The following is a 15,509-nucleotide window of genomic DNA, read 5'->3' as shown; positions in this document are numbered from 1 at the left end:
TTTTCCAGCCTCTTTCGATCTTCCTGACTCCATCAGCAAGACTGCGTCAGTTGGAGAATAATATTTCTTTAACACTTCCTTCACAATTGCTAAACTCCCTTTTTAGTAAAGACTGGGCTGGCTGAAGGCTCAAGTATCTGGACGGAATTTCATAACAATGTGGTGTTTTCATTCTGTTTATTTTATGGTTATCTTCTATTACATCAAATTATACTGATTTTTTTTTTAATTTTATTTTTCCTTTCTCTCCCAAAGCCCTCCAGTACATAGTTGTGTATTTTTTTGGTTGTGGGTCCTTCTAGTGTGGCATGTGGGATGCCACCTCAGCGTGGCTTGATGAGCAGTGCTATGTCTGTGCCCAGGATTTGAACCGACGAAACCCTGGGCCGCCGAAGCAGAGCCTGCAAACTTAACCACCTGGCCACAGGGCCAGCCCCTATACTGATTTTTCAACATATTGAAATGATATAAATTTTCAAGGCTAAATTAATTTAGCTTTGAAAAAGGAGTCAATTTAACTGATATTAAAGAGTAGACAGAGATTACAAAACAGTGAATGCTTTATGTGACTAACTGAAGGTTTGGAAATGCTTGATTAGATGATTCCTAAGCCCCATCTAGTCCTGACATTCTATTACTCATGATTCCATGAAGAGGAAGAGAAAACCAGAGTAACTCCCAGACAGGATGATCTACCCCAGAAGCTAACTGTAGGCAGCTTATAGAAGCTGTATTCTTCCCACTCATGGCAGAAAAGCCAACAAATAACCAGGCCCCGCTGCATGATTTGGAACCTACCACCACCGAGGGCCAAAGAAGGCACCAAGAACAGAGCATCCAACTCTTCAGGGTTAGGGTTACAAGTTCAGCTTTGAGCTATTCAGAAAGCATGATTAAGTTGAATAAGCCTCATTTTTTAACTGAGTGAATTCAAAAGCAGGATGTCACAAGCCTAGGTATGTTGTGTGTGAGCTGTGAGTGGGGGAGGGGCACATATTTTGGGGAAAATGGGAGAAAATTCAATTCCCTATGTTATCTTGGTTCTGTGTTCTTGCCATTCTATATATCTAGCTTTACTTAGAAACAAATTATCATTTATTTGCTGTTGTTTGAAAGGGTTTCAAAATTCCATTAGTTCATTATCTGAGCTCAGGAATTAGTATCAGAAAGGCTCTGTACAAATCTTGCCAGGGAAGGATGTGTATCTCTACTAGCTTGTTGTATATGTCAGTGAGTTTGTTGCCATGATGCAGCAGATGAGTCACATTAATAGCTCCAATTTCTCTCCTCTCTCTGAATCCGGGCTCCTTTGCCATGTGATTTGATAGTTGCTCTCACTAAACAGGTAGGATCTATTTCCTTGCCCCTTGATTCCGAGTTTGGCCATGTGAGTTTCTTTGGCCAATGAGATGTTAGCAAATGTGACCCAGACAGAACCTTGAAAAAACCGGTGAGTGTTTCTGTTTCCACTCTTCCACCTCAGCCATCACCATGAGGAACATGCCTGAGCTAGCCTGCTGGAGGATGAAACACATGAGCCTCTGCTCCCAGTCGCTTCTGTTGTGTGAGCTAAGGTTGTTCTGGATCAGTTGACGGCCAGCTGACTGCCTGGCACATGACAGCCAAGACCAGAAGAACCATTCAGCCATCCCATAGGCTCCTGAGCTCAATAAATGCTTATAGCTTTAAGCGACTGCCTTCTGGGCTGGTTTGTCCTATTGCATTATCAATAGGTAATATCAATATTATTCATTACCTATCATCAATAGGTAATATCAATATAATATCAATACATACTCCACTTCCCTTGCTCTGCTCACAGGTAGAAGACACAGCCCAGGTCTTTCGGGTTGACAAAACCCTTTCCTAATTTCTTCACCCTACCTGCTTCAATTCAGGCCAGGTCCCATCATTGCCCAAGGAAGATCAAGTTCACTGAATGACCAATGGCTAATCAGACTCTGTCTTTAGAAATTAAACTGAAGTGCAGAGATGATGGTAGGTACTTAATTGAAAGATCATACAGAGTCAGACCATGTTAGGTCATGTAAAAGTAAAACAAGCCATCTGAGAGAGGGAGAGGGGAAGGAAGGGAAGAAGGAAAGTGGAGAGAGAGAGCAAGAGAGGATGAGAGGGATGATTGACTGATTGAGACTGGAGAGAAGCAGACAGAAAAGAAGACGAGAGCAGCCGTGTCTTCCGATTCTGCCTTCCCTGAACCACTTCCAGTTTCATTTCCAGTCAGCTCACGTCGTGCTTTGTTTCCTGTCTTTGAATGTCTTTGAGGTTTCCTCTTACACACTTACAGTCAATCTTTTATTTAATCTAGCTTGAGTGGGTTTGGTTTTCTTGCAATCACATTTTTCCCTAGTTGAGGAAACAGTCATTAACACCTTAAAGAGAACCAGCTTCTCAGGCCTGTAGTTTCATCAGAGGAGGCAAAAGTCCAGAGAGCTCAGGGAAGGGCCAGTGAGAAGGGAGAAAGGGGCTCCGGCAAGAGTTGGAAGGATGGAAATAAAAAGCATTTAACTTACCATTTGACTGAGGGCTTGCATCATTTGTTTTGATATTTTCCAAACAAAATAAGATTAGACAAGCTATTTTCTTCTTCAAACCAAAAACAACAAAAAATTTCAGAGAGAAAGTCAAATGGGTGACTTACTCTCCCGGATTTTTGTGCTGCTGTCCACCTCCACTGTAATTCTTGACTGATCTTCTTGTCCCAGCTCCTCTCGTTGCAACAATACACCCTTGAGAGCTACGAGGGCAGGAAAACCTGTCCCTTCCGTCACAGGTTCAGGGAGCTCCATTCCATTCTCATAGCTTAACCGTGGAAGGTTTCTCCCGTGGGTCCACACCACCCTAACCACCAGAGCACACCTGAAGGAATATGCTTCTTGTTTTTGTTTAAGAAGGGATCGCATGACTTTTTAGAAACCCATACATCTGGCCTGTAGGGTATTTGAAGAGGGAGGAGCCAGGGCCTTCTTGAAGAGAGAATGTCTTATAAAAAGAAACCAGCAGCCTCACAACAGGGCTCCCTGTGCTGAGAAGGGTCAGACCAGCGAGCCAGACTGTGCCTATCTCTGTGCAGATGTACATCAAGGACACTAGGCTAGTCCAGCTCCACAGAAACGATCCATGGCTCCGGCCAACTCCCATTGGATTGTGCCCCCGGAGTTATAGGACATCAAGGACAACCACCAATGTGGCCCCTAATATTCAGGAACGCGTTTATAAGCAAACACAAGTTCCTGCTGACATTGTTTATGAATTCCCTGGTAAGTGACAGACAATACAAGAAATCCATTTATACTCACAGCTCACACTCCTGGTTCTGCCTTCTGGCACATTTCCCCCTCGGTGCCCCTCATTCCCTTACTGCCCTCTAGGTCCCAGGCTCTGTTCTCCCTGCCTTCTCTCATTTTACTTTAAGGATGGTCTGCCCACTTGCCTCTGTTTACTGCTAAAACTTGAGCTTTTCACACTTCAACTGATGCTCCTCCAACAGCAAAGAATCCAGATCATAGTCCGTCCTTGTTCTACTTACAGCTAAATAGCTGTGGATGGGCTCAGACTCCAGTGCCCATTACTTGCTGTCATGTTGTGAATACGAGTCCAACTGTATGCCAAATATAAACAGCATTATTATCATTATAACAAAATAGGACAATACACCCTTGTACAGTGGATTAGCAACTTTTTCTTTCCCACAGCGATGTTGACCCACATCAGGTAAAATAAATAAATACTTTCATCTTGAAAGGTCTATCTGTTAAAAATAAGAAACTCAGATGCCAATCAAGTGGAGAAGCGGAGTCGGGGCTATAGAGAGGGGTAGGATGGGAAAGGCACTTTGTGGTTAATCATAGTTTGAATATGTTAAATAAGCACATTATCGTACATCTGCATAACTGAGTCATCTTACTAAATCATTCTTTGAAGTCACTAGACACAAGGCACTAACCCTGGATGGGTTCAGTTTGAGTCCTAGATCTGACAATTTGCTGTCTGTGTGCTATCGACTACGTCGATTAATGTATCTGAGACTCAGTTTCCTCATGTTTAAGCCAGATATAATAATAATAGAAATAATGTTAATAATAATGATGATGACACATTCCCAACTTCTCACATCATTCATTCAACAAATATTTATGGAACCCCTACTATGTGCCAGACACTGTTCTAAGGGCTTGGGATACACCAGTGAATGGAACATCAAAGATGCCTACCCTCCCGGAGCACGCACTGGGAAAGGGGCAGAGGCGGCGGTGGGTGGACAGAAGATAAACAATAGCATAATAAGTCAACCAAGTGGTGTGTTAAAAGGTGATAAGTGCTGTAGAAGGAAAGAAAAAGTAAGGCAGGGCAAGGAGGGTCAGGAGGGTGTGTGGGGGGCTGGGAGCCCCATTGAGAAGGCGAGATGGGAACTCCACAGGTGAGGGAGCTGGCCCAGAGGCTTTCTGAGGAAAACGCTCTAAGCAGCGGGTGCTGCCAGGGCAAAGGCCCCGGGGCGGAAGCACACCTGTTGTGTTCTGTGAACCACAAGAAAGTTCTCGTACCTGACATAATGCAGGGGAGGTTAGCCAGAGAAGAGAAAGAGCGCTAAGGGGTGGGGGGAGGGACAGCATCATATGGGGCCTTTGGAAGGACCTCCCAGGATCCAATCAGACAATGAAAAGGCGTTATTATTATTGTAATCCTTTATTGGCTTTATTAAAGAAGCTAATTCCCCTTCATCCATTCTAGCCCCTCCCTGACAGTTTCTGGCTCTAAGTGAGTGCTCTCTTAATTACTTCTGTTTTTCCCAATAGATCCCCAGTGCCCTTAAATGAAATAGGGACCAACCCCCTGTCCCCAGGCGATGGACAGAAGGCGGCCGAATTTTGGTCCTCCGCAGCCACTCTCAGACATTTGTCTCCACCTACCATAAAGAAACTGAGGGCTCATGAAAACAGGTGCCTGGCTCACTGGGGCTTTCTCTCAGTCCTACCCACAGTAACAGCCACCCTGCCTTTACTGGCCAAACGGCAGCCCGCTGAGGGAAAGCTGATTGCTAATCTGATTTGAGCATAATCAACTTTTACAGATAGAAGAAACTCTCATAGCATGAGGCTTGGGAGAGGGCACAGGGTTCTTATTGATGACTTCAGAGCACAATCCCCGCTTTTCTCATGGCAGCTAAACTCCTCAGTGGTGTCTGCTTAGTGCAAACTGTTGGCTGCAACTGCTGCGTCAAAGCGCCATCAGCTCAGGTGCAGGCAAAACCCCTCCATTCCTTAAGTGTCTTAACCTTTCTCGGGGCAGGAAGCCCAAAAAGCTGGCGCTGGCGGTTAGTCTGAAAACTTTCTAGACAGTTTTACTCAGCAGTGTGGATATCCGTCGCAAAGTGTATGAAGAGAAAGGGTGTATTTAAATTCTCATTTCCTTTCTTGGTGAAGATGGGAAGGTAGTTACTTCTTTTTTAAGTGAAATAGATGGTTTATATGTAGTCTGTGTTTTTCTCTTAGACCTGGACAAAAACCACACACACACAAACACATAAACACACACGCACACACACACAAAAGATGCTGCTGCTTTCACAAATGATCAACTGAGTTGACCACGTTGATTAGAGTGAGAATAAGATGACTTCATTTTGTCATTGCACAAAGTACAAACTAGTGACATGTGAAAGCTGACCTGTATTTGTTTCTTTTAAAAGATGTCCATCCCATTTTTAATAAGCTATGCTTCACACAGCTCCATTCTAAACAATGCTGTGTGGTGGCATTTCCTTTGGCCAAACTGATCTGAGTAGACCTGTGAGAAAATCTGCAAATTAAACCATAAGCAGTAAAAAATTGGCTAGTTCTGGGTCCTACATAGAAAGGAAGCAAGTTGGGCTTTTTCCAATATATTCCTTGCCTAAGAGTGAAACAAAGGCTGTTCTCTGGGCTCTGGTGGATCAGCTTGTGGGCCTGCAAACTTGGGGAATTTGTAGCTGAATGTTCTGTCTTCCTTTATCCATATCTGGTACAACTCTTTAGTAGAGAGAGGATGGTTAATGCGCAGGTTCTGTGCTGCATGCTCAATGATGACACATATACATGCATGTGTGCACACGCACACACACCTAGGAGAGAGAGGAGAGCTAAAAGAAAGTCATGGGGTCAAGTCCTGCTTGATTGCTAAGTTAACTAACAAGATAAAGAGGAATAGCCTCACGCGTCCACTTAATATGTGACCTGACTACAATCAAATCCCAGTGTAAGATGCAATTCTACTTAAGGCGACGTAAAATCAATGTCCAGTGGAATGAGAGGGATCATTGTTCCTTGGGGCCACAACAGGACATGCCAACTTGGACCGACATAAGGCAGATGGCCAAGTTTTTCTCTACAACTTTTCAAAGAACAAGGCTGCTACGGGTCTGATGAAACAAGTTTCAAACTCAAGTACAGCAAGCATTTATAATTATATAGCAAACAATTGTGGTTACAACCATCGTAGAGATGGGCATGTAGGATTCTAGATGCTTTCACATATATTATCTCATTTGACTGTCACAATAACAAACACATTTTCAGAAGGTATTAAGGTTATAGAGGCTGATCATGAAGACAAAATAGTGAAAATTCTGCAGGGAACACCTTAGAACTTCCCACCCGTTCATTTACTTTTTAAAATTTCATTTGACAAACAATTAATAAAGCACTTGCTATATTGCAGGCATTATTCTTCTTGCTTTATCAATTTCAACACAAAAAATATGAGAATGAATATAAGGCAGTGTCCCAGTCAGCTCGGGCTGCCATAACAAAATACCATAGGCTGGGGGACCTCAACAACAGATATTTACTTCTCACAGTTCTGGAGGCTGTGAAGTTCATGATCAAGCTGCTAGCTGATTCGGTTCCCCAGTGAGAATTCTCTTCCTGGCTTGCAGATGCCATCTTCTCACTGTGTCCTCATATGGCAGAAAGGGGGAAACAAGCTCTCTGGTGCCTCCTCTTACAAGGCCACTAATCACATCATGAGGGCCCCATCTTCATGACCTCATCTAAATCTAATTACCTCCCAAAGACTTCTTCACAGTCACACTGGGGGTTAGCGATTTAACCTATGAATTTTGGGAGGACACAATTCAGTCTTTAACCGGTAGGTACTATTACTATGTCCGTTTTACAGATAAGTAAACTGAGGCACAAACAGGCAACTAACTTGCCCAATGTTACAGGGCTAGTAAGAGTCCTCAGAGCCTAGATTCAAACTTAAGATTCCATCATCTTAACCACCACTTTGTGCTATTTCTCGTGGTGAGGGAGTTGAGAGTTATTTTAAAGTCAAAATGGTTTGAATGCCTGGACATCTGCATTTAGACTTTCCTCATGTTTCATTCTGTTGCCTGGGTCAGTGGCTTTACAATGGTGATGTCCATGAGTAATACTCTTTCCATGTTATAAAGACTTTTAAGAGTAAGTTTGACCATAAGTGGCTTTTGGCCAACATGCTTACTTTAGAAGAACATCTGTGTGGCTAATACAGTCAATGTAAATGGAAAATGTACATTTATCACCACAAATATAATGAATGAAATGAAAAGGCCCAGTTTTCATTTCGTTTATTGACCAAGGTGCCTTTGGAAATGAGTAAGTTGATATTCTTCGGAAGGGACAAGAACAATTCCAGGCCAGAGTGTATCATTTATACTGTGTTGGACAAGGTGCTTCATCCCACAGGCTCAAAGACTTGATTTAAGCCCTCTTAGGTCTTGTTTATCCCAGCTAACTGTGTAAGCAGTCTGTTTTTAATCCATGGAAATAGAGATCTCTCCATTTCACTAGAGTGTGTAGACAGGCCCAAGAATAAGCGATTTGCTTAGGCATAGCTATCTGCACCTACCATGACTGATAGCTTCATTTAGCATATTAGGGTTGGGTTTGCTGAGGATCTCTGCTGAGAAGAGGTTGCAGACCAGCTTCAAACAAGGTATAACCCATGGACAAAGCCAAATCTTGTTTTGCTGTGTGTCATGAAGAATAGCCTATTATTTCACATTACTAGGTGAATGAGGAACTGGTTATGTCAATGGTTACCATGGATATGCACTGCTCCAACTGGTCCCGGAATACAACAGGAACCAGTGATGTTGAGGTGAGGAACATCAAGCACAGGGATTTGGCTTTACCAATCAGTAGAAGTCTGTGATTAGCATCTGAGACCAATTAAGATGTTCATACTCATGTTGATATGCTTCAAAATCCAAGAGAACACTAACAACAATGGCAGGTATACAGGGCCAACTGGGCAGAGTGGGGTCAGTAATATGTTCATTGCAATGCTCTTTTCATTTAATTAAATTTACATATGAATTAGTTAATTAGCATTTTTTACTTATGCCTTGTTTAGGTCTGTCTCCAGTCTAAGTTACATTTCCATGGAACTGACCCAGACTATGATCCATGAACAATGTTCAGGGACTTAATCAGTTCTATTTTGAGATTTAAAGAGACAAAGTTAAGGATGCTTCCATCTTTGTGTAGATTTGGTGGTCTGAATTACTTAGTGCTCAAGTCTGGAGTTTCTTTAGATTCTGTGACTCTTTGTGAAGAATCTTCTTGTTAGGCAATCATAGCTGGTTAATTTAAGATAGTGAACACATAAAAATAATGGAATTGCATTTTAAAAAATTCTGTAATTCAGATTTTTTGCTAATTTGGATTCACCTGGTAGTTAAAATTAGTAAAGTTTTAGGTCATAATATTAAGTGATATTTTAAAAAGTAAATTTTTGGGAGAGCAACATTCAGCTATTTTTTACTCTCTGCTTAAGAGAATCCTGGTGTAAATTAAGCAGATTGAATATTGGGCCATTATGACATGACTACTTAACAGTTGGGTAAAGCAGATCCAAGGACCAGATATCCATTGAATGGCCAACGAATCACTGAAAAGTGGGGAGAAGCTAGCCAATTGCAAATAAAATATTGATTCCAGATATCTCCAGCACAGGAACACTTGTAATATCTTATATAGTCTATCTTCCAGTCTTTCACACTCTTTCTCTCCTTTTGCTCCATTGTCTTTCATTCTCTCTTTTATTTTCTTGCTTATTTTCAAAGAGATTATGAGGTCAACTTCCTATTCCACCTGAATAACAATGTCATTCATCTTGAACTGGCCAGAAAATATAACATCCCCCTTCTGTGGGTCCTACCAAATGCAAAGCCTTTAGCATCCGTTTTGAGGTTTGACAGGAAAAGCCTCTCCTCTCCAGCTTATTGAAAAGCTTATCTCAGTCCAAATTCTGCCATCCATATGTCGACGAAAATAATCCATAACCAATCCATAAATGAAAATTTGGGTGAATTTATTCTGAGCTGAAATCTGAGGACCATGGCCCAGGGCCTTTCTTCCTGAAGGAAGAAAGGGCACCAAAGAAGTGAGGTATACAGAGTGGTTATATACCCCCATACAGGATGTTTCACATATGATTGAAATGTCCCTTCCACAATAGTCACAAGATTGCCCTGTCGGCCACAGCGCTTGATGGACACAGCAGGTAGTGGGTCTGCTATCTCAGAGGACGTAGCAGGAGGCAGGCCTATTGTCTCAAGCTGGGTGGTCATAGATCAGCGCAGCAATCAGTTCCTAGCCTAAGGAAAGATGCTTAATCCTTAAGGGAATGCCAACGTTGGGAGGGGGAGGGAAGTTGCACCTTTATCTCAAGGGCCTTTGTCCTTGCCATAGGGAATATCTAAAGCAGATATACAATGCATGCTCAACAGCCACGGTCAGGCCCTTTTGGAAAGACAAGGTCAGGCTGAATTAGGTTTATACCAAATGGCTTCCTCATATTCTCCAATATATCCTATTGCTTGCCATTTTTATTTGTCACATACCACATCTACAAACACATGGGAGACAGGGAGCACTGGACCCAGGCTCTGGAGCCAGCCAGCCTGGGTTCAAATCCCAGCTCGGCCATTTGTTAGCTGTGTAACGTTTGGCAGGTCACTTAAGCTCTCTAGGCCTCAGTTTCCTCAACTATAAATTGGGTGATAGTCACACCCACCTCAAGAGTGTTGTTGCAAAGATAAATGAGTGGTTAACACATGTAAAGCTTTAGACAGTGCCCAATACATCGTGAGAAGTCAGTAAATGCTGGCCGTTTCTGAAAGAGGCCCTCCTGCTGGAGACTTGCAGACCAGGCCCCTGAGCCAGCTGCCAGGGTTCAAAGTCCAGCTCCACCTCTCAAATAGCTGTGCACTCTGGGCAGGTTACTTATTAGGTCTAACCATATGAACTTTCTGAGAGGAGAGCAGTTTTGATCTACAAAAATGGCAACTTCAGAGGGTTCAACCTAATATGTACATAATCTTCTCTGTGCTTCAATTTCCCTACCCATTAAAAACAGGGGCAATAATCCTACCTCATAGGATTGTTATGGGGAGTAAATGAGTGAGCATTCACAAAACATGTGAGACAATGGCTGATATATAGAGAATGATGTTTAAGTATTGACTATTCTTATTTTTATTACCCTCACATCTCATTACTGCTTGACCCAAACTTTCCCCAGAATATCCTGCTTATTAATCCCTCTTTTTGCTTCTGTCAATCAGCCTTTCTGTTTCACCTGCAGTGCCCCACTGCTCCTTCAAAGTTTGGTCTCAATTCATCTGATTGACCTGCCCACTCCATTCCCTCCATTTCTACCATGTCTCTTGGCATTTGTATATTCACTAAGGACATGATGTTTTATGTTAGCTGGCAGTGGTTCCCATGTTGTTTTTCTCTTCTTCACATACTGATACTGGAGTGTGAGAGTCCTGGGAGGATATGACATTTCTTCTGCTTTGTGTCTTTTCACATGATGATAGTTTTATATCTTTAGAAAATTCCTTAAGTTATGCTTAAATGTGGGACCCCTAATGTCTTCTTACTTTTTTTTAAAAAACACACCTTAAAAAAACTTGAATAATTTTAATTTTATAGAAACGTTGCAAAGATACTACCGAGAATTCCTATACACTCCTCACTCAGTCTCCCCTAATGTTGGAGTCTTATGTAACCATCGTACATCTGCCAAACCTAAGAAATTCACATTGGTGCATTGATCCAGGGAGCTGCACTGCATTTGGTCCTCATGTCTTCCTGGTCTCCTCTGGTTTGGGACAGTTTCTCAGTCTTCCTTGTTTCTCATGACCTTGACAGTTTTGAGGAGTCCTGGTGAGGCATTTTGTAGAATGTCACTCAGTTTGAGTTTGTCTGATTTTTTTTTGCATGATTAGACTTGGGTTATGAATTTTTGGGGAAGAATACCACAAAGGTCAAATGTCGTTCTCATCGTATCACATCAGGGGGTAAATGATACCAGCATGACTTCTCACTGGTGATGTCAACTTTGATACCTCTCTACGTTTTTTAACAAAGTACAATTTTTACATAGAATTCTCTACATGTTAAACTTACCAAGAGACAATCCAAAGATAGTAAGTAGCTAGATTTCTAAACACATAGCATTTTCAAGCACTGAAGAGGCTTGTTCAGTTCTCAACCTTATCAGATCTAAGATGTCTTTTTTATAGTAAATATTTTCTACTGCTTCTTTTACTATTATGGAGTGAGATTTATAGATGATATAATTTATCTGTACATATATAATCACAGAATAATCAATATAATGTTCTAATTTTAATATAAGGGGGAAATAAAAGGAAAACAATTTATAACAAAACAATAAATATTTTGATATATAAATGCTCAGGTCTGACTCTTCTAGAAGCCATCGTGAAGTGGTCAGATGCTTACACCTACATGAAGAATCTCCACGAATGAGACAGACACAAATGTAGACTGACAGAAGTCTCGAATACAATGAGCAGCATTGTCATTGGTGAGTTGATTTTCCAAAAGGGTGAACAACTCTTGGGAAAGTTCCAAAGCAAACAAAATACCATCTCCCTCAATTTTCATGGTGGTTTCATTCCTGGAAAAATCCACAGCTTATCAAAGACATGCAAAAATATTGGGTCTTTAAATGCAAAATGGAGTTAGGCTGCGATAATCATAACCAGGTTTTTCACCTACATGAATGTCTGCTGGAACACTGGAAAGCTGTGTGGGACAGAGCACAATGCTTTACTGTGAGAGGGTCCTGTGCATTGCAGGACATGAACCCTCCCTGGATCCCACCAGTGGTGCCAGTGGTGCCCCCCAATCAGGGAGGGAAAGCAAAAACATCCCTTGAATTTCAAGATAAAATTTCCAAAACATGGGGGCCTTGCTGCCCCAGTCAAGACCACCACTGGTCTAGTGTTAAAGTCCAATCACTTCATTTTATAGCTTGGAGTGGGGCTCAGGTGCACATTGGCAGCACAGGAGGGCCAAACTTAGCCTGGAAGTCAGGTTTCTCAGCTCTTAATCTGCATGATCTGGTGCCTACTGAGCCCTCAATAGTACCCATTGGCAACCCTTGGATTGATGCTGAAATCAGATCAAATCATGCAACTCACGTCACACACACACACTCCCCACCACAACCATCACCATCATCATCACACCTAACAACTCGATTCCTGCACAAAACCCTTCATAGAGTTCCTATTAAATGCAGAATAAAATTCAAATCCTTACATTGGCCTAAAAGGCCCTGTACAACTTGACCCTCATTTGCCCCCCTGGCTTTATTTCATACTATTTTCCCCTTGCCTGTGGTGCTTCCATCATGGTGGTCTTCTCAGTTACTGGTAGGAGTTACCTCCTTCCTACCTCAGGGCCTTGGCACAGACTATTCCCCCTCTGGGCTCTTCTCCTGCTCTTTGCCTGGTGAACTCCTACTTATTCTGCATAACTTAGCTTAAAAATCACTTCCTCAGAGAGCCGTTCCCTGAGCCCCTAATACATCTCCTTGTTAGACGTTCTCATAGCGCCCTATATTTCTTGATCATATACTTATCAGAGCTTATGATTAAGTATTTATTTGTGCGTTTCTGTGTTTGATATCTGATGCCTCCACTGGGTTTTTAGCTCCCCAGGAGGCAGGAGTGTCATCAGTTTTACTCATTCCTGTACTCCCAACACACAGCGTAGAGCCTGGAAAAGAGTGGGTTGTAAACATTTGCTGAATCCATGACTGAATGAATAGTTATGTTAGCTGCCCAGAATGACTTGCAGGTTGGCTGGAAGGCAGACACAATAGGGCAGACAAAATCATAGTTTTTCATGATGAGCAGTAGCAATGGAATCTTGGTTCCATCCTGCTGTGAGGAGGGAGAGGCATGCTCTTGGAAACTGCTTGTTAGGGCTTAGTTGTTTCAATGGGCTTGATTTTAAAAGAACACCACGGAATAGAGGAGGCTGGAAGGCACCCCACTCTTTGGACGACTCAGGGCTCCTCTGTCCATCTGGAGCTGGCTTCCCTGCTGGAAGAGACTGGAGGAAGTAAGGCTTTGCAAGCTCCAGTTTTTTGGACTCAACCCTACAAGTACCCCCACTTCATCCTTCCACTGTTACTACCAAAACCCCTTTTCTCTGAGTAGGCCTTGGTATGGCGCCTTTTAAAGTGCAAATTTTGTTTCATTCTTTCCCCAACTTCAGTCCTTTGGGTATCCCTTTCATTAATTTGGCACATCTGCACATCACCGGTGCTATTATTTATTAATGTTTTTCTTTGAACACATCACACCCTGACATTGATGCAGACTTCAGCTTCATCATAAACACTAATATGCATGAACTCCTGTATTTCTTGGGCTTATTATATTCATTTGGGAAGGACTGCTCTTTTTCTTAACAGTGTTCCCGTCGGGAGGCACACCAAAGCAGACCTCCTTACTGTCCTTAATTTGTTAAAAATACTGAAGAACAGAGAGGTTCACTAACTTGCCTAAGGTCACAATTAGCAGAGGTGACAGAACTGGGATTCAAGGTGTCTGCCTCCTGGTTCTGTCCTGCGTTGTCCCTGTCACACTAACTCAAACCATTCTTAACCAAGTCCTCCACCCACACCAGACACTCCATAAATGTGAACCGCTGTGGGACTAATGATCACTCCACAGAGCGAACTGTTGTGTAAGGTTTTTCCCCTGAGTGTGTTCCATCCAGTGCATGATGCTGGTGTCTCAGGGCTGACGCTTTTTAGCTCCCTCTTCTCAATTTGTAATGTTCTGACCTGTCCGTGAGTCACGTCTCATTTGCAAATGCTGCATTCTTGTTTATGTTACCAGGATGTTCCAGTTTTGATGATGAATGCTCCTCTGACATACTCATGGAGACAGGTAAATCTCCTCTTGGGAGGTACAATGTATTTTTCATGTGGGTATTTAATTCATCCATGATGGGTGCTTCTGAGACTATTCAAGGTGTCACTATCCCAGTGTCAGAGCAAACCTTCAGTGAGGCCACAGGATGGCTCCTACAGTGTAGGCAGCTCTCTTCCTGATTCTGAAAGTGACTGGCTTCTGGAAGATTCCCCCCTCCTGTCAGCATATGGTGGTGTGCTGTTTCCTGAATGAATGAAGAGTTGCTGATCCCATTCTTAAATCCAGTCCCTAACATAGAATTAAGTCACTTCCTTGAACCCAGGAATTCCACCATGACATGCTATCCCAGCTTGAGCTGCTTTAGATCTCAAACTCTAGTTACGCTGGCACTCTTTCTGATCCTAGTTGAACACATCTAGATCCTTCCTATCACATGGCTTCTGTCCTTGCCTTCCCTATCTCTGTTATGTTCTTTCCCCAGTTCTTGCCATACCTGTTTTCATCATTCACATTTCAACTCCATCTTAGCTCTTCAAAGCCTTTCCCTGACCATCCTACATAAAATTGTCCTACCACCTCCCCACCCCAATGACTCCCGAGCCTACTACTTGGATTTGTTTTCTTCGTGGAACTTATTACTACCCCAACGTATCTTATTATTTCTTTACTAATGTTCTATCTCCTTCCTGCCCCCAGTAGAATGTAACTCTCACAAAGGGAAATAGACGGCCTTTTTCTCCACTGCCAAATAGGGCACTTGATAAGTAGTTGCTAAGTAAGTAAGCGCATGACTGTGCTCCACTCACCACAGTGAGGTGCAGGGGAAAAAGGCGGGCTGTGGAGTCAGATGGAAGTAGCCTTCCGTCATCATGTAGAAATAAGAGCACTGGCTTAGGAGTTAGATAGGCCTGGGTTCCGATTCTGCCTCTGTTGCCCTAGCTGTGTGCCGTAAGCAAGTTATTTAATCTCTGCTCTTTATGGCCATCAACAGTAAATCAGGACTAAATGAGTTGCAGTATATTATGGCCTGCTCCAGTGCCAGCCATTGTAATAGAATCTCAACAACTGTTAATTGACTTCCTTTCACCTAGAAATGCCAGAAGAAATCCGGGAAACTCATGACACAGCCTTTGTAAAACACTTGACAGCTCATAAAGAACTCAGGCATCCTTATACGCAGTCCAATCTGCTTAAGTACAACTGCTGTATGTTTTTTCAAAAAGCAGTGATATTTTCGACACTTGGTTATCTTATG

The 15,509-nt window shown here is 42.5% G+C and overlaps 1 protein-coding gene and 1 long non-coding RNA gene across 17 annotated transcripts in view; one reads left to right on the top strand and one right to left on the bottom strand.

Moving 5' to 3' along the window:
* TRPM3 (transient receptor potential cation channel subfamily M member 3) overlaps positions 1–15,509 on the bottom strand; it is a 502,456-nt gene that overhangs the window by 21,909 nt on the left and 465,038 nt on the right. The gene's annotated exons all lie outside the window — the stretch shown is intronic.
* The window catches only part of LOC138920408 (uncharacterized), a 76,760-nt gene that overhangs the window by 16,608 nt on the left and 44,643 nt on the right, over positions 1–15,509 (top strand). Inside the window, exons 2-3 of the long non-coding RNA XR_011431536.1 lie at positions 11,758–11,886; positions 14,219–14,269. This is a non-coding gene — a long non-coding RNA (uncharacterized lncRNA). The remainder of the gene's footprint in view (positions 1–11,757; positions 11,887–14,218; positions 14,270–15,509) is intronic.

This window comes from Equus caballus, chromosome 23 (assembly GCF_041296265.1).
Source record: "Equus caballus isolate H_3958 breed thoroughbred chromosome 23, TB-T2T, whole genome shotgun sequence".
In the NCBI taxonomy this organism is placed as follows: Eukaryota; Metazoa; Chordata; class Mammalia; order Perissodactyla; family Equidae; genus Equus; species Equus caballus.
The sequence above is the reverse complement of the archived record's forward strand: the minus strand, read 5'-3'. Positions and strand labels throughout refer to the sequence as shown.